The following is a 24,709-nucleotide window of genomic DNA, read 5'->3' on the forward strand; positions in this document are numbered from 1 at the left end:
TAAGGTTAGCTTCAGTACAGACTTTAGGCAAAAATGAGGGATTAGTTCGTAGTGAGACACTGTCAGCATGGAAAATCAAATAAGGAGGCTTAATGGACAAGGCTTGAAGCTCTGACACACTGCGTATAGAAGTGATAGCTACTATCTTCCATGGCAAATATTTCAAATCATACGAGGAAGCTGGTTTGAATGGAGGAAGAATAATGCGAAAAAGCATAAAATTTAAATTCCATGGGGTATACGGAGATTTCACAGGTGGTCTGAGATGAAAGGTCCCTTTGAGAAAGGCTTTGGGTAGTTTGTGACATTATGTTCAATCCTTCAAATCCAAGGTGAAAATTAGAGAGAGCAGCAAGTTAAACCTGAACTGTTGCTGCTGCAGCTCCTTTGTTGAAAATCATGGTCAAGGACGCTAGTATAGAGGCCATAGGGGCTAGGTAGGGATCAGTGTTGTTTTGAGAGGCCCATATAGAATTTTTTTCCATTTGCTAAGGTATAGCTTCCTCGTAGAAGATTTATGAGAGGATATTAAAATTTGCTGCATCTCATTAGAAAGGTTATGAAACCTGGCTATGATGGGAATTGGAGCAGCCAAGCTTGTCAGCTTTAGGGACTGAAGAGAGAGGGATGAAGTTCCCCCGACAAGTGCGTCAGAAGATCTGAAACTGGGTCCAGAATTCAGGGGTCCTCTAATTGATAGTCTAAGGAAGGGGAACCAAATCTGACAAAGCCAAAATGGGGGGCTATTAGAATGAAGGTCCTTCCCTTTCCGTAGTATTTTGGGTATCAATGGAATTGGTGGGAATGCATAGAGGAGACCCGGAGGCCAATCTTGTATGAGTACGTCCCTTGGGGCTTCTTCCAGAGGGGGAATCAGGGCAAAGTAGCTTCTGCATTTCGTGTTCCTGTGGTTGGCGAAAAGGTTGCAGCAAGGCTGGCCCCACCTGCAGAATATCCTGTCCACTATTTCTTGAGGGACCACTCGTGAGGCAACAAAATTGCTCTGCTCAGCTTGTCTGCTATCACATTGGATTTCCCCGGGATGTGCATTGCTAACGGAAAACACTGGGTGGATGTAGCCCATTGCCATACTCTTAGGACCTTGTGACAAAGGGGGTAGGACCTGGTTCCTCCTTGTTTGTTCAAGTACCACACCACTGACATGTCTGTCTGAATCGCAGTTGTACCCAGAGGAAGTGTGTCCTGGAAGTACTGCAGCACTAAAAGTTTTGCTCTCCTCTTTAGGACATTGATATGCAGATGTGTCTTCTGATCAGTCCATGTGCCTTGGGCTGTTTTTCCCTGAAAATGTCACCTCCACCCTATCAGGGAAGCATCTGTGGTCACTGTGGCCGCTGGTGGGGTGGAACAAAAGGACGGCCTATCGTGACATGGAGAGGTCAACCACCACTGAATATCCTTTTTGCATGTGTTCATGATCATTATAAGATGAGACATTGGGAGCTCTTGATAAAGACCATTGAGTGAACATCAGCCATTGCAGAATCTGCATGTGCATGTGACCCAATGGTATGGCTAATATTGCAGCTGCCATCATGCCTAACAATTTTAGTACATCTGATGCTGGAGCCTTGTTTTTGATTATGACATTGTGGACCTGCTGACGGAGTAGTAAGACTCTTTCTGCTGGAAGTCTCAATGGTGGTGGTGTCCAATTCGGCTCTGATAAAAATGGTATGTTGCGATAGCAACAAGGCAAATTTTCCTGCATTTATTGTAATGCCCAGATGACTGCAGAGTGAAAGAGTGGTGTCCCTGGCTTGTATGAGTTGATGCCTGCTGGTGGCAGTAAGGAGCAAATCGTCTAGGTACGGAAACACCTGGAATCCAAAACGTCTCAAGTGAGCCATGACCACTGCCATACATTTGGTGAACACTCTGGGGGCTGTAGTGAGACCAAAGGGCAGGGCTCGAAACTGGTCTCAGCCAGAAGTGCAGATGATCCCTGGATGGTCTGGCCATTTTTATGTGGTAGTATGCATCCTGAAGATCTATCGAGCACATCCAATTGTTTTCACCTAAAAAGGGAAGTATCGACTGAAGTGTGACCATCCAGAACTTCTCTTTCTTGACAGATCTGTTTAGTCTGCTGAGGTCCAATATAGGTCTTCAGTCCCCTGTCTTTTTTGGAACTAAAGAATCTTGAGTAAGTTCCGGATCCTATCTGGTCTGCTGGGACTGGTTGGATGATACTTTTTGTTAGCAATGATCGGACCTCTATTGTTGCCTGTTCCCTATAACTGGGTGGAACATCCGGGACCTTTCTTGTCATTGGAGGGGGTGTGGCGAAAGGAATGAAATATCCTCTGGAAATGACACTTTGCATCCAGTTGTTTATTTTGAGTCAGGTGTCTGGATACAAAGATAAGTGACTCCCAACTGCCTCCAGAGTAGGACAGTCAGGCCTCCTTTCAGGAGCGCTGATAGGGCTTCCCAAAGAAATGATCTCTGTTGCCCTGGTTTTGCGAACCCCCCCTCCTGCCACGAGGGTGGCTTCATCCATTATTGCCCCCATTATTGCCCCCTCCTCTGCCCCTGGAAAGGGGGGTTCACGTGTGTCCTGAAAGGCTCATTGGGCTTTGCAGAACCGCATCTTTCCTCCCCTTTGACCGTTGGGGTAGGGGCTGGTAGAGCTGGAAAAATGGACTCTGGCAGACAGTCTTTCCTTCCTGCTCACACCTGGTCAAAGTTTCCTTAACTTTGGGCCTGAAAAGGGACGAGCCATCAAAAGGGGTATTTTACAAAGGATGACTTAAAGGGCTCCACAAAGGAACACAAGTGCATCCAGGAGAGTCCAAGAGCAATTCCTGTACCCATTGTCCTGCTCGCTCCATCAGCTGCATATGAAATGAGGCGCATGGATGAGTTTACTATGGAGTAGAGGGTAGCAAGCTGCTGCTGCAGCTACTGTACCCTGAAGAGTATTTCTGCTCTCTTTTAGGAGATCTCTTTGCAGTCTAGTAAAATGGGTTAAGATAGTTTAGCGAACGCAGTGCAAAAATCACTGAACTGTAATTGTGCTTCCCATATCTATCCATGATCCTAGAATCTCTGTTAGGAGGATGGATAGAGGAGGAAGTTTCTGAAATTTCCTTTTTGGTGGCTGCCGCCACCACCATGGCATCAACTGGCACACCCTTAGAAAGAAAAGATTTGTCCTGGCAGGCAGAAATAAATTTATTAGGCCTCCTGGGGACAGGCTCCATGGTGTCCGGAGACTCCCACGCCCTTCGTGAGACCAGCTGCATAAGCTCATCCAAAGGGTTGGAGACACCCAAGAGGTGGAGGGCTGAGACCCAAAAGCATTTAGGAGAACCAGCTCATCTTCAGTAGGGTTGGTGGACTGCCAGTCACCCCTCTGCCTAAAGATTTTCAATATCTCAGCAAATGAGATATCCTCAGAGGGGGGACCCTTCTGATTCATCCAAGTTGGTATTGGATGTGAGGGACTCCTGTGGGGGAGTCTAAATGCTTCCTCTCTCAGATTCTCTTCTTGGGAACCTCATCAGTGGGGGCTTCTGGTGAGGTCTCAGAAGAGCAGGGGCCACCCAGTGGGGCTTCCTGAGGCTCTGGGTCTCTACACTTGGCAAGTATCTGTGAAGCAGACACAGGTGCTTTTGGGGAGGAGGTAGCCAGACCTGAAGTTGAAGATTTCTTAGGAGACATAACTCTCCTCATGGCTTCGAAGGGACCAACGAATCCGAGGAAACAGTCTATACCCCCGGCACCGGGACAGTGGCCTCCGACCCAGAGTCAGGAGCCTAGCTCATCCGAGCCGAAGCCCCGAGAGGCTGAGTTGGAACCAACAAGTCAGTCTGACTATCCTCCCCAGACCTGACCAGAGTGTTGGCTCCTAGAATTCTCTATCTGCGCTGAGGACACTGGAGCAGGCATTGGCTCCAAAGGCTCAACAATCAAGTCAGACTCCTCTGGCTCTGAAGGACCAGTATGGCTTAGAGGAGGAAGAGTAATAGATGGTAAAAGGGTCTTCGGTTCTGAAGCCGTTTGAGTTGGAGCCGATAAAAATTTAGCAAAGGCCGGTGCCTGTAAAAGCTTCTGCAAAACATGATCCACATCCAAATCAGAAAGGCTTATCCAAGACTGAGATGAGTGGATAGAAGGAGCTACATATTGCAGGAGTGGAGGCTTAGACACTTCGAATACTGGTTCCAGAATGAGGGACTGGCTCCAAAAGGACAAAACGGTTGGCTCCGAGGTCTGCGGAAAAGACGTCTAAGATTTTTTAGATTTCTTTACCTCAGAAGAAGTAGAAGCCTTAGAAGACTTTGAGGATTTGCTGGACCTGTCCTGGTCACTCAAAGCTACTTGAAAGGAGGGTTTAACTAAACTTCTGTCAATTAACTTTCTTTTTCTCTCCTGGAGTACCCTAGAAGAGAAAGAATGACAAATTGAGCAGTTTTCCTGGAGCTGCAATGCTCCCAAACTGTAAACACAATTTACATGACTGTCCATGACAGACATTTTCTGACCACATTTAGGACATTTCTTAAACCCTGATTTAGGGTGTTTATTTTTATCATAGTCAGCCATACTGTAATAAACACAATTTCAATAGGGTGCTGTAATGAACTAGACATACCCAAACAAGAAATATCAAACAAGCCCTTTTAAAACTATCAGCTAAAATGGTAATCAGCACGCACACACACACACACACACACACACACACACACACACTATACTGTTTATCTAAACTCTAAATTCTAAATATATCAAAGCTGTGACAGAAAAGTCACTATACAAAGGCACACAACTACAATATAAACTACTATTACACACACACTATACTATTGATCTAAACCCTAGGACTAAATACATCAAGGCTGTGACAGACAAGGTCACTATACAAAGGCACACAAGCTACTATTAAAGGTTTAATGAGGTCAAGAGAGCTAACTACTAGTCAAGAAAAAAATGCACACCAAGGGAATGGAAACTGCACAATAAGCTGTAAGTCTAAGTATCTAAAGATGAACATCAAAATATTTTTATAAGAATTATAGTAAATTTTCAAAAGAAAATTTTTTACTAGCCCGAGCTAAGCTAGAACCTCTGATCTACTGCAGTGGCACACTAGATCTGGGGTAACTCTAGGTGCATCATGGGTAGGGACTTGGCCTCGAGCTATTTGAAGAACTCGAGCTTTGTAGTCTGCTGACTCGTAGCAGAGGATTGGCTCCAAATCTGTGAGAATGAACGGTGAGACAGAACAACTTCACATTATATGTTAATCTGGTAAACCAATATGAGCCTCACTGTTTGAAGTACACAGCATGTGAATTATCTGAAGATGCCTGTGAAAGCCACTATTCAAAAGAAAATGAAACCAATGTACAAGTGAGCAAGGCAGACCCCAACTTTTTCTGCCACATTGTTTTTTTTTTTTTGCCTATGGTATGTTTTTAAACACCTTTATTGAATTATCACATGTTACAGAGGCAAACTTACATTTATGTAAAAGTAATCAAACCATATTAAAAAGTTCACATTTACAAATGAGAAGTTATGTACCTACCATAACGTTCCATGTTAGTTGTCTTCTCTCGCCTTCTTTCTTGCTTGATGGGTTCCATGTTAAGTTGTCAATCTCGCCTTCATTCTTGCTTGATGGGACCGCGTCCCTAGCACCTCTATCCTGGGTGGCTCAATGGAACAGACTCTTGAAAACCGTAGAACCAAAACTGGCTCTATCCCTGGAGGCCAAATCCAATTTATAATGAGAAACAAAGGTATGAGGAGTGGCCCAAGTGGCTGCTGCACAAATAGTGTCTAAAGGGAGTCTAGCCTGAAAGGCTGTGGAAGTGGCTAAACTTCTGGTGGAATGCGCTTTTGGTTTTGAGCACAGCTGTTTGCCCCTGAGCTGACAGATTTCGGAGATGGTGGAAGAAAGCCATCTAGATAAGGTAACTTTGGAAACAGGAAGGCCTTTCTTATTTTCAGCATAAGAAAGAAAGAGCTGATCGGATTTCCTGAATTGTTTTGTTCTGTCCAAATAATATCTGAGCTGGCGGTGAACATCAAGACAATGTAATTTTTGTTCCGATCTGTTGGAGTAATTAGGGAAAAATACAGGGAGATTAATAGATTGGTTCAAATTAGTTTTCGAAGCCACCTTAGGCAAAAAGGATGGTTTAGTCCTCAAGGATACCCTGTCCTTGTGGAAGACCAAATAAGGGGGACGAACAGAAAGAGCATGAAGTTCTGACACTCTCCTGGCCGAGGTAATAGCGACAAGGAAGAGTGTTTTCCATGAAAGAAACTTCAGTGAACATGAAACAGCTGGCTCGAAGGGAGGAAGAATTAAGGATGTCAGCACTAGATTTAGGTCCCATTGAGGAGGAGGACTCCTGACAGGAGGTTTAAGGAGAAAAATCCCTTTTAGAAAGGCTCTACAAAGCCTGTGGGACATAATGTTGTGATCTGCAAATCTGACATGAAAGTTCGAGATAGCAGCCAACTGAACTTTGACCGTGGAAGATGAAGAGCCCGAGTGAAAAATTTCCGCTAAAAAATCCAAAACTGCATGAACAGGGGCAGTAAAGGGATCTATATTCTTTGATTTCGCCCAACAAGAGAAGCGTTTCCACTTGCTGGTATAAATCCTTCTAGTAGAGGATTTAAGGGAAGCCACTATGATATCCCTAACCGGGTTAGAGATCATAGGGAGCCTGGCTAAGGAAGGAAGTGGAGCAACCAAGCTGTGAGGTTGAGAGAAGCAATAGACCGATGCAGCTGACCCAATTGGTGAATCAGAAGGTCTGGCACTGGGTCCAGATGCCACGGCTGCACCAATAGGTGATGATGGAGGAACGGAAACCAAATTTGTCGAGGCCAATAGGGGGCAATGAGAATCATTTTGGCTCTCAAAATGGTGGCTTTCTGGAGAACTTGTGGAATCAAAGGAAAGGGAGGAAAGGCATAAAGAAGTCCCTGGGGCCAATCCTGGGTAAGAGCGTCTCTGGGGGGGTGGCCTGGCAGTGGGAAGAGAGAGAAGAAGTCTGGGCATTTGCTGTTTTGGGGAGTAGCAAAAAGATCGCAACATGGGCGGCCCCATTCTAGAAAAATCTCCTCCACTATAGATTGTTTGAGAGACCACTCGTGAGGCATGAGAATAGCTCTGCTCAATCTGTCCGCTAAAATATTGGTTTTCCCAGGGATATGCGTTGCTACCAGAAACCGATGAGAGGAGATTGCCCATTGCCAAGGTCTGACAGCTTCTCGACACAAGGGGTAGGACTTGGTTCCGCACTGTTTGTTGATATACCATACTACAGACATGTTGTCCGTGTGAACTGCAATTGTTCCCAAGGGAAGAAAGTCGTTGAGGGCTTGCAACGTTAAAAGCACTGCTCTCATCTCTAGGACATTTATGTGCAGGTGGTATTCGAATGGTTGCCACGTCCCATGAACCATCCTGCCCTGATAATGACCCCCCCCCACCCGATCAGGGAGGCGTCCGTAGTGACTGTGGCTACCGGGGCCGGGGATACAAAGGGTCTGCCCTGATGAATCTGGGGAGAAGTCCACCAGGATAGGTGGTTTTTGCAAGCTTGTGTAACCAGGATTTTGTGACGCATGGGAAGTTGCTGGTAAGACCACTGGGTGAACAACATCCATTGAAGAAGATGCATGTAGAAGCGGGCCAAGGGAAGAAGGGTAATGGCCGCTGCCATGAGGCCCAACACTTTCAGGACCAGTCTGGCTTGCACCTTTTCGCTGGCAAGGATGATCCGCACGTGACTTTGGATATCTGAGATTCTTTGGTCTGTGAGGGTTGCTGACATCCGAACAGTGTCTAAATTTGCGCCTATGAAAGTAATAGACTGGCAGGGCAACAAGGAGGATTTTTCGTAGTTGATCGAGATTCCTAACTGAGTGCAGAGATTTAGGGTGTAATTCCTGGCTTGGAGAAGTTGATGCCTGGTGGTGGCTGAAAGGAGCCAGTCGTCGAGATATGGAAACACCTGGAATCCTTGACGTCTCAGGTGAGCCGTGACCACTGCCATACATTTGGTGAACACTCTGGGGGCTGTAGTGAGACCAAAGGGCAGGGCTCTGAACTGAAAGTGACTGGACCCCAGCCGGAAGCGGAGAAACCTTCTGGAGCGTCTGTGAATTTTTATGTGATAGTACGCATCCTGAAGGTCTATTGAGCACATCCAGTTGTCTTTGCCCAGGAAGGGCAAAATTGATTGAAGTGTGACCATTCGAATCTCGTCTTTTCACAGACTTGTTGAGTCTGCTGAGATCCAATATTGGTCTCCAATCTCCCGTCTTTTGGGGACCAAAAGAACCTTGAGTAGATTCCGGCTCTGAATGGTCTGTTGTAACTGGCTGAATGGCCCTTTTGTGTAGAAGCTTTGATACTTCTAACTTTGCGATTTCCCTTAGACCGGGTGGCACATCTGGAAGGGAATTTTTGTGAGTGAAGGGACTTTCCTCGAAAGGAATTTTGTAACCCTCGGATATGATCGACTGTACCCATCTGTCTTGTGAGAGGAAAGCCAGGCTTGTGGGTACAGCGATAATCTTCCCCGACTGCCTCCAAGGATGGACAGTCGGGCAACACCTCAGGGATGCTGGAAGGGCTTGTCAGAGAGAGACTCTCTGCTTCCCTGGTTCTGTGGACCCCCTCTGCCTCTAGGGCGGCGTCTGTTATTATTACCCCCTCTGCCTCTAGGGGTAAACTGACCACGTGTATCTGGCGTGACTCCTTGGGATTTGCGGAACCACATCTTTCCACCCTTCTGTCCTTTGGGGTAAGGTCTAGAAGGGGTGGAAAAATGGACCCCTACGGCAGAAAGAGTCTTGCCATCCTGCTCACACCTGGTCAGTGTATCCTTCACTTGAGGACCAAACAAAGTTGATCCATCAAAGGGAGAGTTTGTGAAGGACGCCTTGAAGGGATCAGCAAAATTACAGAGCCGCATCCAGGACTGACGTCTCAGAGCCACTCCTGTGCCTGCGGCTCTACTCGCTCCATCTGCTGCAAATGAAATCAGCTGCATGGAGGAGTTGGTTATGGAGTTAAGGATTCCTAGCTGAGAAGCAATCTTGTCTTGTGCTCCCGGAGCTGCAGGATCCTGTACTACTTCACCTAGTTCCTTAAGGATGTCCCTTTGGAGTCTGGTGAAGTGACACAAATAGTTCAGCGAATGCATGGCAAAAGTTGCTGAGGAAAACATCCACTTACCATACCTGTCCATGGTCCTGGAATCCTTGTTAGGAGGATGGACTGGTACGGAAGGATCTGCAAGTTCCTTTTTAGTGGCGGCCGCCACCATGGCATCAACCGGGACACCTTTCGTAAGGAATTGCTGTTCGGAAGGGGCTGTAATAAATTTAAAGGCCTCCTGGGAACTGGCTCTACGGAATCAGGAGAAGCCCAAGCCTTTCGAGCAATTACCTGCATGAGGGGGTCAAAAGGCGGAGACACCCAGGAGGTGGAGGGTCGAGAACCAAACGCCTCTAGGTATACCGACTCATCATCGGAGGGATTTATTGTGGGCCAGTTTCCCCTCTGTTTCAGGAGTTCTAGGATGTCTGAAAAGGAGACATCCTCAGAGGGGGATCTTGGGGACCCCTCCGACTCATCTAAGTCGGTATCCGAAGTAGTAGACTTGGGAGTCTAGGTGCTTCCTCTTACAAGTCCTCTTCCGCGGAGGACCTCCTGACGGATCAGGAGAATCCTCTGAAGAGGGGGTTCCTCCCAATGGGGAAACCTGAGGCGGTGGATCTCTCGGTCTGGGAGCAAGAGAGTGGGAAGAGATATCAACAGGCACCGTAGAGGGAGGAGCTAAAGGAATAGACTGCTGACTGAGCCCAGGGGCCAGCACACTCCTCATCACCTCGAAGGCTCCCCTCCCAGGGGGGTCCGAGAGAACCCGTTCCGAAGAAACTGGGACTCCCGGGCCCACCAAAAGGGAAGGCTCCGAGGCAGATGTCGGAGCCGAGCTCACCAAGGGCGAAGCCCCAAGGGGAAGAGCGGGGGTCGGACAAGGGTCTGATGCCACTCACCCCCTCGGAGCAGACCAGGGAAGCCCGGCCACCGAATTCCTCCAGGGAAGGTCTCGAGGAGGAGATAAGAGTAGATGCTGAAGGCGCAGAAGGGGGGGTATCTGGCCCTCAGCCATAGCAGTAACTATTCCCGTAGACGCCAGCTCCAAACTCTGGGGTAGAGTCGAAGGAGGAACTTGAAGAGGGTGTGGACTAATAGTCGTCTGAGACGGACTATGAAGCATTTGGGCTAGTGCCTGTGATTTTAATAATCTGCTTACCACCCTCTCTAAATCATGGTCTGACAACCTGGAAGATCTAGATGATCGGCTCCGATGGCTCCGCTCCGAAAGAAGAGGTGAGGCTGGAGCCGACAGTATCGGTTCCAAAGAGGGGAGACCTGGACCTCTTCCTCGAAGGAACCATCGGAGCCGATGAAACCATGGATCCAGACGGATCCGATAACTTTTCGGCTCCGAGTGTAGGAATAGATGTATCGGCTCCGGCCGGAGCCGATACAGGCCAAGAGATCATGGTGTCGGAGCCGGTCGGCGCCGACACCGAAGCCCGAGCCACATGGATGTCGGAGCCAGTCGGAGCAGACACCAAAGTGACCTTAACAGTATCGCACCGATAGCCATCGGTGCCGAAGATTTCTCCAAGCTAAGATCGGCTCCAGCCGGAGCCGATCGCGACTCCGAAGGAGCCGGAGCCAAGGCCGAAGGCTTAGGTACAGAAGCCTGGGCCTTGGTAGTCTTAGAGGGCTTACCCGGAGCCGATTTTGCTGGGGAGCCCTCCAGTTTAAGAAGTCCTCTTAAAATAAGTTTATTCCTCCTCTCCTGCAGGACTCTCTGGCTAAAAGAATGACAAATTGCACAGGAATCCTGCAGGTGGAGAGGTCCCAGGCAGTATATACAAGAAGTGTGACCGTCTGTCAGAGACATCTTCTGACAGCACGAGTCACACTTCTTGAAGCCTGAGACCCTCTGTTCTTTAGACATGGTGCTTTCACAAACACTACACACACACAGTCCCGAACCAGAGAAACTAAAGTTAAAATACTGAGAAATAAAAAACTCTCACAAACACACCCTGACAGGGGGAGGGGAATGGGAGGGAATTAAAGGCCTGACTAAAAAAGTAAAGAAGGAAAAATAAAGTTAGTCAGAAAAAGCCTCACAATTATCTATAAAGATAGAATTTTAAAGAAAATAGAACATTTTTCTGATTGGGGGCTAAAGTTTAGTAATATTAAACACTTACCAGGAGCTGGTAAAAGGAGGACCTCATCAGCGAAGCGGCAAATGAGATCTGGGTACTTACCGCCTTGCATCATGGGATATGGGGCTGCCTCGAGCTGGTAAAAGTGACTCTCGAGCTTAGCAAGTGCCGAGTCGGAGCAGAGGATCGGCTCCGAACCCATCAAGCAAGAATAAAGGCGAGATTGACAACTTAACATCATACATTACACATATTGTTATATAATCTTATAATCTATGAAACATTACATTAATTATTCATTTCCTGCCTTCAAATCACATTCCTCCCCCCAAAACATTTTTCTGCATGTATTGTCCCCACAATTTTCACTTTTTTCTATGTAATTTACCCATTTGTAAAGATCCCATTGCCTGTTTTTACCTCTATTTGGTTTTCATTTTAATTTCCATTTTCTAGTAATTGCTTTTTTAGCAGCTAGCAGAATTAAACTTAACAAGGCTATGTCTAGACAATTCAAATCTTGTATCCCAGCTCAAAAAAATAACTTCCTTAGTTACACTCATTTGGTCACCCACTATTCCTGATAGAATCCTCTGCAGGGATAACTTCTGCCAACTCAATACATTCCCAAAACATGTGTTCCCAGTTACCTCTTTCTTCCTCAGCACACCTTCAACATTTGCCATCTACCTGAGGAAAACTTCTTTGGAGTCTGCTTGGGGTACAGAAGTATTTATGGAAACACTTCCAGGCAAAACCCCCTAAATCTTAGAATCTGTTGCATATTTGGCAGCTATACATATGTCCTCCCATTGTTTCTTTTTGAATTTGCATATCTAATCTCTATCCCATCTTTTCTGACCTCTTCTGGTTTATTCCTATAGTTATTATGCAATATTTTATATGCCCTACTAATTATCCCTTTAACAGCTGCTTCTTTTCCAGATTCAAATAAAACTCCACCAGTGTAGGTATTTTATTTAGGATTCTCCTATTCTTTCTCTTTGTCTGCTCTGATATCAATCTCTGATAGGGAAGGCAATCACTAGCCTGCAATCCAAATGCCTTCTTGGCCTCCTCCCATTCTATAACATTTCCTTCTCTAATTATTTGTTCCCCAGTACCTTGGTTCAGTTGCCACCTTCCTCCAGTTAATTCCAGCTCCCACTTGTCTATTTTCTGTACCCCTAATTGTGGTCATTCCTCTCAACAAAATATTTCTCCATCCCTGTGTTGGGTTAGTTATTAGTATACTTTGTGCTATTTCATGAATATAATAATTTGTATGACTGTCGTTCTACAGGATCTACGTCCAAAAACAGTACAGTTTTGTACCTACCATAAATGTAGATGTTCGAAGATCCACATTGCTGCAGTCCTAACACTTGGGGTAGTCCGCTGTCCCAGTCGGCCCGAATACCAAAGTATAAGGCTGACGTCGGTCAAGGCGCATTAGTCTGACGTCAGGGTACAAATGCGCATGACCGACGTCATATCCTCAGTCTTTTCTTGCCCCAGATGTCAGAAGACCCTAAAAAGATAAGGCCAAAACCAAAAAACACCAAACACTCCTGTACCAAATATATGTACAATATATACAAATTTACAAAAATACAACCCCACCCACACAACCACCCCTAGACACAGAGGGAAGGAGGGAGGGTAAATTGGACTGCAGCAATGTGGATCTTGAACATCTACATTTATGGTAGGTACAAAACTGTACTATGTTCTTCATCTCACATTGCTGCAGTCCTAACACTTGGGTAGAATCCCAAAGCAGAGGTAAGGGAGGCTGGCAAATCATAAAGAAGCAGGAGCTGTCAACATGCCCTGCAAAATAGCCGTGGCAAAACCAGCCCTAGATTTAGAGTAGAGAGGAAGGTGGTAATGCTTAGAGAAAGTATGCACTGAACTCCAAGTAGCTGCCTCCAAAATATCCTTAGTTGCCACCCCTTAGAAATGCTGTTGAAGTGGCAGTAGCCCTAGTGGAATGAGGCCTAATCCCAGCTGGAATCTCCTTGCCATGATGGGAATAACAAAATGCAATGCAAAACCCAATCCACTTAGAAATAGTTTGTTTTGACACAGGCTTGCCCTGAGAACTCAAAGCAAAAGAAACAAACAACTGCTGAGACTGCCTAAAATCCTTAGTCCTGCTTAAATAATAACGCAACTGCCTGTGTACATCTAAAGTGTGCAAAATCTTTTCCCCTTATTTTGGGGATCTGCATAAAAAGTAGGCAAATGAATAGTTTGGTTTAAAGCCACACTAGAGACCACCTTAGGCATAAAGGAAGGATTAGTACGTAATGATACCCTATCCTTATGGAAAATCAAAAGGCTCAACCGCCATAAGGGCCTGTAATTCAGAAACCCTTCTTGCAGAAGTAATGGCCAACAAAAAAGCAGTCTTCCATGACAAGTATTTCAATTCAGCAGTAGCCGCAGGCTCAAAAGGTTGTAGAGTAAGTTTCTCCAACACAAAATTGAGGTCCCAAGCAGGAGTAGGAGCTCTCATTGGGGTCTTATATTCTTTGCCCTCTAAGAAATTGCTTGAACAAAGGATGAGAAAACAATGGTGGGTCACAATCATAGTGAGCTGAAATTGCTGCAGCATGAATCTTAATGGAAGAGAAAGACAAACCTTTGTCCAATAACTCAGTAAGATATTGAAGAGCCACACTCAAATTAGGCTCAGAAACCTCCAAATCCTTTGCTGCACTCCAAAATAAAAATCTCTTCCATTTTTCTGCATACACTTTCCTTGTACTAGGTCTTCTGGCTTCCATAATCACATTCAAAACTTGTTGAGGAAGTTGAGACCTGCTGTGGTTCAAAACAGAATATGCCAGGCTGTTAGATGGAGAGTGAAGCTTGACATTGAGTAGATGACCGTCCCTCTGAGACAATAGGTGTGGAATCAAAGGTAAAGGCCATGGAGGCTTCCTTACCAGACTCCTCAGTAATGGGTACCAGTGTTGCCGAGGCCAATCTGGAGCTATTAAAATCATCCTTGGCTTGTCTTGTCTGACCTTTAGGAGTACCTTTGGGAGGAGAGGCAGAGGTGGAAAGGCATACACATGAAGATTTTTCCAACTGAAAGAAAGAGCATCCACTTTCCAAGCTGTGTGATGAAACCTTTTGTGCAAAACTTTGGCGGCTGGTGGTTTAGTGGAGAAGCGAACAGATCTATGTCTGGAGTTCCCCATGACACTGTCAATTTCCGAAATACATGAAGATCCAGTTTCCACTGTGGGGATCCATGATTTGCCTGCTTAACACATCTGCTAAGGAGTTCTGTGCTCCGGCAGAAACCTTGCCTGAAGATTTAGTTGCAAGCTGAGCGCAGTCTCCCACAAAATCATTGCTTGCCTGCATAGAGGATAAGAATGTGTTCCCCTTGTTTGTTGATGTACCACATGACAGTTGTGTTGTCTGTTAGAATCAACACCTGCCCTGGAAGAAGTAACTCCTTGAAAGCCATTAATGCAAACTGGACTGCTAACATCTCCTTCATGTTGATATGTAGATGCTGTAGTTTGGCAGGCCACTTGTCTTGTACCCACTTTCCATTCAGATGAGCTCCCCAAGCTATGTCTGAGGCATCTGTCGTTAGAATCTGACTCGCCTCTGGCCGGGTCACAGAGAGTCCCTTGTTTAGGTGACATTCCTGAGCCCACCACAAAAATTCCTTTTGAATGCAAGGTATTATTTGAATGACAGTGTCCAAATCCTGGCAGTGCTGTGTCCATACATTTTTGAGATACCATTGCAGCTTCCTCATATGCAGTTTGGCATTGGGAAGCACCAGACTACAAGATGCCATGAACCCTAAGGCTTGAAGGACTGTCCTTGCAGTCAGCCGGACTGAAGAGATAGTTGATGGAAGTAAAGGTAAAGATTCTATTGTTTGTCCGGGGTTAAAAGGCCATCTGGGTTGCTGTATTCAGTCTCACACCCAGAAAGCACATGTCTTGAGAGGGTACTAGACTGGACTTTATTTCGTTCACAGAATACCCCAGGCATCTTAGCACTGCTATCACATATTCCAAATGCTGAAAAAGGTCTTCCTTTTCTTGAGCCAGAATCAGGCAGTCGTCCAAGTAAGGATAGATTTGTATTCCTTTTAGCCTGAAGTAAGCTATCACTGGAGCCAGAACTTTTGTGAATACTCTGGGCAGTAGATAAGCCAAAGGGCAATGCAGAGAACTGATAATGGGAATTCCCAGCTCGAAAACGCAGATACTTCCTGCAACTTAGTCTGATAGGCACATGAAGGTAAGCCTCCTTGAGATCTAAAGTTACCATCCAGTGATCTTTTCCCAGCAGAGGTAAAAGCTGTTGTAACGTCAACATTTTGAACTTGGGAATGTCCAGATAAGTGTTGAGGATAGATAAATCCAAAATTGGTCTCCACGTGTTCCCCTTTTTGGTACTAGGAACAGGCGAGAATAAAATCCTAGGCCCCTTTCTGGCACAGGAACCGGCTGAATGGCCCCTATTTGGAGTAACAGAGAAATTTGCTTGTGAGCCTCTTTTCTTTGTAGAGGAGGAATGTCTGGCATGCCTTTGAAAGGAGGCAAGGTATGGAAATAAAACCTGTAACCGTGGTGAATGATATCCAATACCCATCTGTCTTGGGTAATTAAACTCCAATTTTCTTTGAAAAGTGCCAGCCTTCCTCCCAAAGGTGCTGCCAGGCGAGAAGGCTCTGGCAGCTGAAAAGGCAGGTCATTGGGTCTGTTTACGAAAGGACTGACCCCTGCCCTCACCAGAAGACTGAGCAGGTGAACTCCTGTCCTAGGCCTAAAAGAACCTTGAGCTCTGCCCCTACCACGTCTAGACCTACCCCTAGACTGAGAATCATAAGAAGGATATGTCCACCCCTTAGTAGGCCAATTTCTACTAAACTTCGGAGGCTGAACCTGCAAAAAATCTTTAACAGTCTGCATAGACTTAGCCTTGTCCTCCATTTTCTTTAAAACTGCTTCCACAGGCGAACCAAATAACACATCAGATTGTAACGGAGCATCTAAAATCCTTGTCTTAACATGCTCAGCTAAATTCTGATCCCTCAGCCAGGCGTGCCTGCGAAGAACAGAACCAGTGGCAGCCACCCTCGAAGAGGCCTGTACAGCATCAAAACCACATTGCAAAGAATGCCTACCCACCTGTTCAGAAACATGAACTAAATCCTGCAACTCTTTACACTCAATACCTTCCGCCAGAGCATCCACCTTAGAATTCAATTGAGAAAGGAGATAATTTTGGTATTTTAACATGTGGAACTGGCAATTCAAAGCCCTCATGGCTAAAGTGGAAGAAGTATACACCTTTTTCCCCATCTATCCAAAGCCCTTGCCTCTTTATCAGGAGGAACAGGATTTTTAACAACAGAAGCCTTAACACCTTTAGGCCCCTGAGAAACAGTTTCTGGGTCTGCCCTAGGACTCTTAAAAAGATACTTATGAGCTTCAGGCACCCTATAATACCTATCCGGTTTAACTGGAGCAGGAGGCAAAGAATCAGGGTTCAGGGAAGCCTCTGCAAAAACATCTTCCACCACATCCAGAACAGGAGGTATAGCTAAAGGCCTATGCTGGGGTAGAAACAAAAATTCCCTAAGCCTTTTCCTGGAATCAGAGAAATCTTGACCTTCCCATTTAAAATGCTCCCTCATGGAATGAAGAGTCTCTGAAAAAGAAAAATCCTCAGGAGGAGAAGCCGAAGGAGTAGAATCATCTACATCAGAATCAGAATAAGGAGGATACTCCTGTAAGTCTTCAGCCGAAGACTCAGAAGCCTCTGAACACTGCTCAAAACTCTCAAGCTCAGGTTCCACCCTAGGCCTCTTATCAGGAGGGGCATAGAACCTCTAATCATAGTAATCAAATCTTCTGCCATTTTAAGCATATGTTTCTTAGGCAGAGACCCTGAAGAACTAGGAGAGACACCCACTGAAGTTAAACCTGGCCTGCCTCTCGAAGAAGCCTTGGAAACAGAAGGGAGGGCCTAACCACCTTAGGAAGGGAGGGAGAACAGCTACCTGAGAAGCCCCTTCAGCCTGGCCTACCTCCTGAGAGGACACATCTTGTAACAGTAAAGTCTCCCCTGAGACTCCAAAGAAACTTCTGGCAGAACCTCCGGCTCCACGAGCCCTCTAAAGAACCGGCGTCCGGGACAGGCGGTTCTTCCAACCTAGGCTTTGCTGCTTTGTCCTTGCGCTTTCTAGGCGGGCGTCGGAGCATCCGGCGGCATTTTATAATTACAACGCTTCCCAAAACTAACCTGGCACAGTCTAATCTTCTCTTTATAGTGCGTTTGTTAAATCTAGCACAAGAGCGACATCCAACAACGTCGTGCTCAGGCCCTAAGCAAGGTATACACAAGGTATGGTAATCCCTATGAGGTATCTGTTTCCCACAAGAAATACAGTTATTCACTTTCTCTGACATCCGGTTAAATACTGAGGCAAGAAAAAACCAAAATATTCCCCAACGGGGTACTTAGCCAACTTTGATTCGGTCTGAAACTCCGACTTCAGAAAATTTCAGAACGCCAACCTGCACTCGCAATACTGCTTCTGCATCGGACCATGCGGCAAAAAAGACTGAGGATATGACGTCGGTCATGCGCATTTGTACCCTGACATCCTGACGTCAGACTAATGCGCCTTGACCGACGTCAGCCTTATACTTTGGTATTCGGGCCGACTGGGACAGCGGACTACCCCAAGTGTTAGGACTGCAGCAATGTGAGATGAAGAACATCCATGCTTTCCTTATTTGTTGAATTAACCACCTACTTCTTCATCATCCCTTTTTACTTTGAATTGTAGCTTTCTGCTAGTCTTATGTTTATGAGCCTTAACTGTGTAGCTCTAAAATATCCCTTCAAATCAGTTAATCCTAAACCTCCCTGTTCTGTTGGGAGCATCAACTTATCCCACTTGACTCCTGCCATCTTCCCCTCCCAAAAAATCCTTCAACTCTATTAATTACTGTCCACAACTTCTGCTCTGGTTGATAAAGATGAGCCTGATATGTGTATAAAACTAAAGAGACTAAAAATATTGTTACTGCTTGTATCTTGCTATCCATATTGTTAAGCAAGATGTTCCAGTTTCTCAGCTTTTGTATTATCGTTTATTTGGTCTCATCCCATATAACCTTAGCTGCCATAACTGAATCCTTTTAATCCATACTCCTAAATAATTTTATCATGTCCCCATTAATATTGGTATTACTGGACCAATTCATGTGTGGGTACATAGTTTAACGCTATAACCTTTATTTTATCTTCATTAATTTTATAACCCCCCCCAAAAAAAAAATAGAACTGTCCCAGAATATTCTACAACACTGAAATGTCCTTTTCTGTTTCCATTAGGTACAAAATATCTGCAAAAAAGGCAACTTTTCTTGAACACTCCAATACATACCAATGACATCCTTACATTTCCAAGTTCCTTTTCTTTTCCAGTGGTTCTAAACATATCATAAATAATGAAGGGGAAGAGGACACCATTGCCTGATTCCTCTATGCAGACATAACTTACCAGACAGAAACCCTCCCACTTTGTCTCTGATCCTTCAAACATCCTTCTAATTTGCCCTATTATTGCATCAGGAAATGCAAATGCTGCCATTGCCCTACTCATAAGATCCCAGCTTACTCTGTTGATTATTTTCTCTGCATCAAGAGCTACCAATAGCAGTGGTATTTTCTTACATTCTGCTTCACTCTGGATCATCATTGTTTAATTAATTTTGTCAAATGTTTGCCTCCCCCCTTCACAAAACCACATTGGTCATATCTGTCAGTTTTGGTATCACCTTCACCATTCTTTTAGCCATTATAGACATAAACACTTTATAATCAAGGTTTAGAAATGAAATGGGCCTAAATGAAGCTGGATCAGATGGGTCTTTACCATCTTTAGGTATTACAGCCACCACATATTTTTTCCAGGATGTTGGTGCCTCCCCTTCTTTTAAAATACTGTTAAATAAAACCTTCCAGATTTTTATCCCTTTATTCCCTCCTAACTTGCAAACTTTCACCAGAATACCATATATTCCTGAAGAGTTAACTGTAGATTGGTTATACTTAATTTTTATCTTGCCTCATCTACCTCTTACTTTTGCTAATTTAAGACTTCCATAAATATTTCAATTTGTGCTTTTTCTCGATTCCCCACTTCTCTGCTTAATTTAACATTTTCATAAAATTTCTGAAATATCCTTAATACCTCTACAGGATCTCTGGTTATTTTTCTTGTTACAGGCTCCTTAGGTTTGTCAACAGCCCTTTTTACTTTGTTCCCTAAATTGTGGCAAGAGGTTTTGTGCTCTGGAGTTATCCAAAAACAGTTGCTTAACAGCAATCTTTCTAAATTCATGTATATTATCCAGGTACTCCCTTATTTTCTCTGCAGTTGTGCCTCCTCTTGTTCTAGGAGATTCACTTTATTTTGTAATGCTTTAACCTTTGTCAGCCCTTCTAAATAATTTTTATTGCTTCTTAACCAAACCCCTTTATCTTTTATTTCTACCATATTTTTAAACTCCACTACCATTTTATCCCACTCACTAGGTATGACTTCTGGAGTACTTTCTATCTTCCCTAATAACTCCCAGATAATTTCTACTACTCATTCCATAAATTCCTCTCTTTTTAACAGGTAGGTGGGGAAGTGCCAGTGTCTCATCTTTACTTCTTTACACTGTTTTTATTTTCATAATTATGGGTGCATGGTCTCAAATGATTACTGGATGTGTATCAAAGTTCTGAATTAAATGGACATGTTCTTGTGAAATATAATTTCTATCAAGTCTAACCTGTTTATTGTACCTTGGGGAATAATGTGTAAATTCTCTTGAGTTCCTGCTACTGAATTCACATATTCCATACTAAATATTTCATACATTTCTTCAGACATCTACCCACTTTGTTATATTTTCCCTTATAAGGCTCTTCAAATGCATCCTCGTTGTTGAAAATCGAATTCCAGTCCCCACCTATAAGTAATATCCTCTGCTGAATGCCTTCATTTCTCCCAATTTTTAAGCTCCAAAATAGCAGTTGTAGGTGGAATATATTTACATACACAAGTGAAATCCTCATCCCTTGCCATTAACCCCTTGCTACTACAGATCTGCCATTACTATCTATTTTTCCTCATCCATCACTACAGTAGCTCCTCTAGCAATTAATATATTATGCAGAGTATCCTTCCTGAAATCCTTTATCAAATTCAAATGCTCAGTTCTTTCCAAATGTGCTTCCTTCAGCACTGTGATTTGCACTCTACATTTCTTAGTACAATTAAGTATGCTTTCCTTTTTGTCTATACCGGTCAGATCATTCACATTCCAAGATATTAGTGTTGCTATTACGGTAAGAAGTCATTATTCCCACCTATTATATACAGCAGCTTTTCCTACCTATTAGATATAGCAGCTTTTTTAAATGTCTACTTCCTGCTTTTGTTCTACATTCAGCTGTTAATGTTTGGCAAGTTAAACTATGTCACATTTTACAAGACATTTTGTTTTAATAAAAGGCCTCAAAAAAAAAAAAAAAAAAAAAAAAAAGCAGCACATCCAGAACAGCCTGATAACCTATTAACTTAATACAAACACTAATAACTGAGTACATATATATGTGTTGTCGTGTGTGTGTCTTAAAATAATTAATTTTAACCATCCTAATAGGAACATTTGTGCCAAATAGCTGCTGACACAGGTCCTAGATAACCTGAAATTGAGGTAATCCATACTAAGATGCATGTTATTGCCTGTGCTTCTACTTACACTAATTGGCATCTGATCTTTTTTTCTTTATTCCACCTCACCCAGACATGAAAACTACTTGCATACTTTCGGAAATCATTAACTTTTAACCTTGAAGAAACCAGTGTTCCGTCTTTTATTGCCCTGTTATCGGCTTGCCTCCATGGAAAAGTAGGAGAAAAAATAACTGATTTCCCCTTTTGCAGCCTGAAAGACGAGCTAAAGCATTTATTGCTAAAGAACAAGCTTTCTGTACTTGTTTCCACTTAAAATTTGTTATTAGATTAAGCCAAGGGTCCTATTCCAGGCATTCGCTTATGCAAAAGTAACAGAAAACATATCGGGTTTACAAATAATATGTTGTGTAATTTTATATACCCCATCTCCTTTCTTAACAACCCATACTGCAGTCTAGTAACTTAGACTCCCTTTTTCTAGTTTTCTTCTCTGCACTAATACCTACATTTCTTAATACCAAAAAATGAAGAAAGAAGATAAAAAAGGCATCCATTTACTTTAATAGCTTTATTACACAGAACAAAAAATATCATGTAAAATATGCAATTTATATTGTGAAAAGTTTTCTTATAAATATTATGAAAATAAATTTTCCTTTTTCCCTCAGATGCCTTCTAAGCACTAATGGCATGAAGTGAGGCAAATACTTTTCAGTTGCTCACAAATTTAATAAAATCAACAAAAGTCCACTCTCTCCACTTATTCTTATACAGCCGTATTTCACAAATGCGATTGATGCTTTGAAGTCTCATATTTATTTACTAATTTCCATGTTGCTGGTCTCCTTCCTGTTTATCTCCATCTTCCATCTCCAGATTCTGGTTCAATTCCATGGTGCTCCCAATTCTTCTGGTCAGCTCCTGTGTTTTCCTCTGTCTCACAAGCATCTTCTTTTGGAAGAGTAGAAAAGGTTTCACTGGAAAAGTCTCTGTTTCTCATTCTTCCGATAGTAAAAGCACACAGTCTCTTGCTGGATGGCTCATTTATTGTTGGACAAACTTTTGCATTTTCTCCTTAGCTTGTTCTACATCAAAAAAGGACTTTGATTCTCCAGGAAAAAAATATTTTGAAGGCTGCTGGGGGTGGCTGAAGATACTGAAGCAGCTTCAATGGCATTAGTATGATTTCAGAAATGTACTTTTCATTTTTTCTGACTGTCCCTAAGGAACAGTCTTGTAGCATTTGCCTAAATGCTGCAACTTGTCTGCCCCTAATGGGGTTATGACAGCAGGAGAAGCAGCCAATACTGGGCAGTTTGAGGGCTCATCAGGAGCCACAGCAGAGAAGTTCAGGTCTGACCAGACAAATTCTGAAAGCTTCAATTTCTTGAAGTTTCTTCACAGCTGTTGATGGATGTCCAACTCACAAAAGTCAGAAACCATCCCACCTAGCAGAAGCTCTTTTTATCTGTGATTTCCAAAATGAATTTTAAGACAGGCCAACTGACTCTGTATAGTTTTAGGGACAAAAGCTTTACAAATGAAACCTTCCCTACAGTTAGGACCTGAAGAAAATAAACACTTTGAACTCTTGTCTTTATAGGCCTCCTATAATAACAATTATCGCTCTTAGCTGGCATGAAGTAACTTTTTTTGTCAAAAGTTTAAGTGAAAACAGGAAGAGTCCTCATCTAGGATACTTATCTTCCCACTCACAGCAGGAACTGGCACAGACTGTAAAGCTGACAGACAAAAGCGGTAGATGTCTCAATATTTGGGTTGGTGGCAAGAAAGTTCTGAGGAACTTTAAGCCTGTATGTTCCTTATGTACCATCTCACACTTCTGTCTAGGTTATGAGGCAGCATTAGAAGAAAGCAACTAAGCTTTGGTGTACTGGCACATTTGAAATGTAATCAATACTACAGCACTGATCAAATGAAGGACATGTATTAGAACTTTGGACTATGTTTAAACATTGGCAGAGTTTACAAGATGAAAAACACACTTCTCAAAAGAATGTTGAGAAAGCCAGAAACAAAGCCAGGTTCAAAAAATTAAAATCAAACGGGTCCTATGAAAGTCTTTTAGCATGCCATGAAGTTGACGCACAGAACAGGGAGGAGAAAAAGTAATGGCTGGTAGGAAAACAGCATCCCAGAAAAGTCTCCTACAATGCAAGCATTTAAAGATAATGTTAAAAATGTACTATCTGAAGCAGATGCAGGACGCACTGTTACTGACGGACAATACATGCAAAATTTATGCATAACAGTTCAGTGACAGAGCCATGTAACTGATCAAATATCCGAAAGGAGATGGTCAGATAGCTGTTAGTCTTCCGTCTGAAAAAATGTAGGTGAGGACTAAGACCCTCTTCTCTGGAAGGTACTGAGGGGATGGTACAGGAATATGGGCAAGGGCCTTTAACATCGTTGACAGTGATTTAGATTAATGAACTGGCAGACACCAAGTAGGTAAAATTGCTGATTCCTTATGTCATTGAGAAAGAGGTCTACATGTGGCATGCTTTAAATGGCATTCTTCTGAAGAAGAATGACAGTTTTCTTCACCTGACACGGGATGAAGAAGGCTAATCCTTTTTCCTTTCTTCCACTTTTTCCCATCTACACTCATGGATTATGAGGGGGAAGTGGTCTCATTTAATGGTATGGGAAAAATATAGTTCTAAAGTCTAGACAGCTCTGATGAACAAGATTTCTGCTCTGCTTTACTAATTTCAATCACACATTATGCTAAGTCACACAGTGATCAGCAATGCTCTTCTAAAAAAATAACATCCAGTGACAGGAGAATAAAGCATGATAAAAAGATCTTTTTGATTTGGAGTTACAAAACAGAAAAAAATGAGTGTAGGAGCTGTAATCCAGTGAATATGAGGAATTACTGAAAGGAGATGAGACAAAACTGGACAGAGCCTCCATGGGTGCTCCCAATTGATGACAAGAGGGTTGAAATGTTTACATTCTATGTATTTAGCCCAGATGGTTAACACTACAACATGATGGTAATCTTCAGTGTGTAGTACTGTGATTTGATTGTCTTAATTACATTACATAAACTGCATGACTGAGCACATCACTTATTTACACAGTCCTAGGTCAACCCTGAAAACAAATACTTGTGCCTAGTAGTTTTATCTGGTTTTAAAAAAAAAAAAGCTCTGCAGAGAGTGCTCCACCTGCTGAGGGGATGTTTATTTAGAACCTATTCACTGAAGATTCCTGTATGAATATCTGTTCCATTCAGTGGCATCAATATAAGGGTAGCACTGGAGGAAGAGAGAGAACCTAAAGTGGTACTCCAGTAGGTGAAAACATTTGACAAAAAGGTCTTGAAAGGATTTCAAGAAATAGAAGTATACTGACAGGGAATGCTTAAGAACTCCTGCTACAAATACAGCTCACAGAAAGAAAAAGGAAAGCAAGTTAAACTATGAAAACTACTGTTAATGACAGAAATGGCTTCTCTTGTCTGTAAGCCGCTTCACATACTCACTGCCAAAAAGTCTGTCCAGAGCCACCTGGCAGTCATGGTTATGACTTACTGACTAAACATAGAGATGCAATAGTTTGGACTTGAACATTTTCTGGAGCCTCTGAATTTGTTTCATACAACTTCTGTGGTCCTTTAAGTTTTTTTTTTTTTTAATTTAATGATTACTGCCCAAATGCTTA

At 43.4% G+C, this 24,709-nt stretch overlaps 1 protein-coding gene across 4 annotated transcripts in view; it reads right to left on the reverse strand.

Moving 5' to 3' along the window:
• The window catches only part of COL4A5 (collagen type IV alpha 5 chain), a 3,591,008-nt gene that overhangs the window by 331,578 nt on the left and 3,234,721 nt on the right, over positions 1-24,709 (reverse strand). The gene's annotated exons all lie outside the window — the stretch shown is intronic.

The sequence above is a fragment of the Protopterus annectens genome, chromosome 15.part0 (assembly GCF_019279795.1).
Source record: "Protopterus annectens isolate FY-2018-M chromosome 15.part0, PAN1.0, whole genome shotgun sequence".
NCBI lineage: Eukaryota > Metazoa > Chordata > Ceratodontiformes > Protopteridae > Protopterus > Protopterus annectens.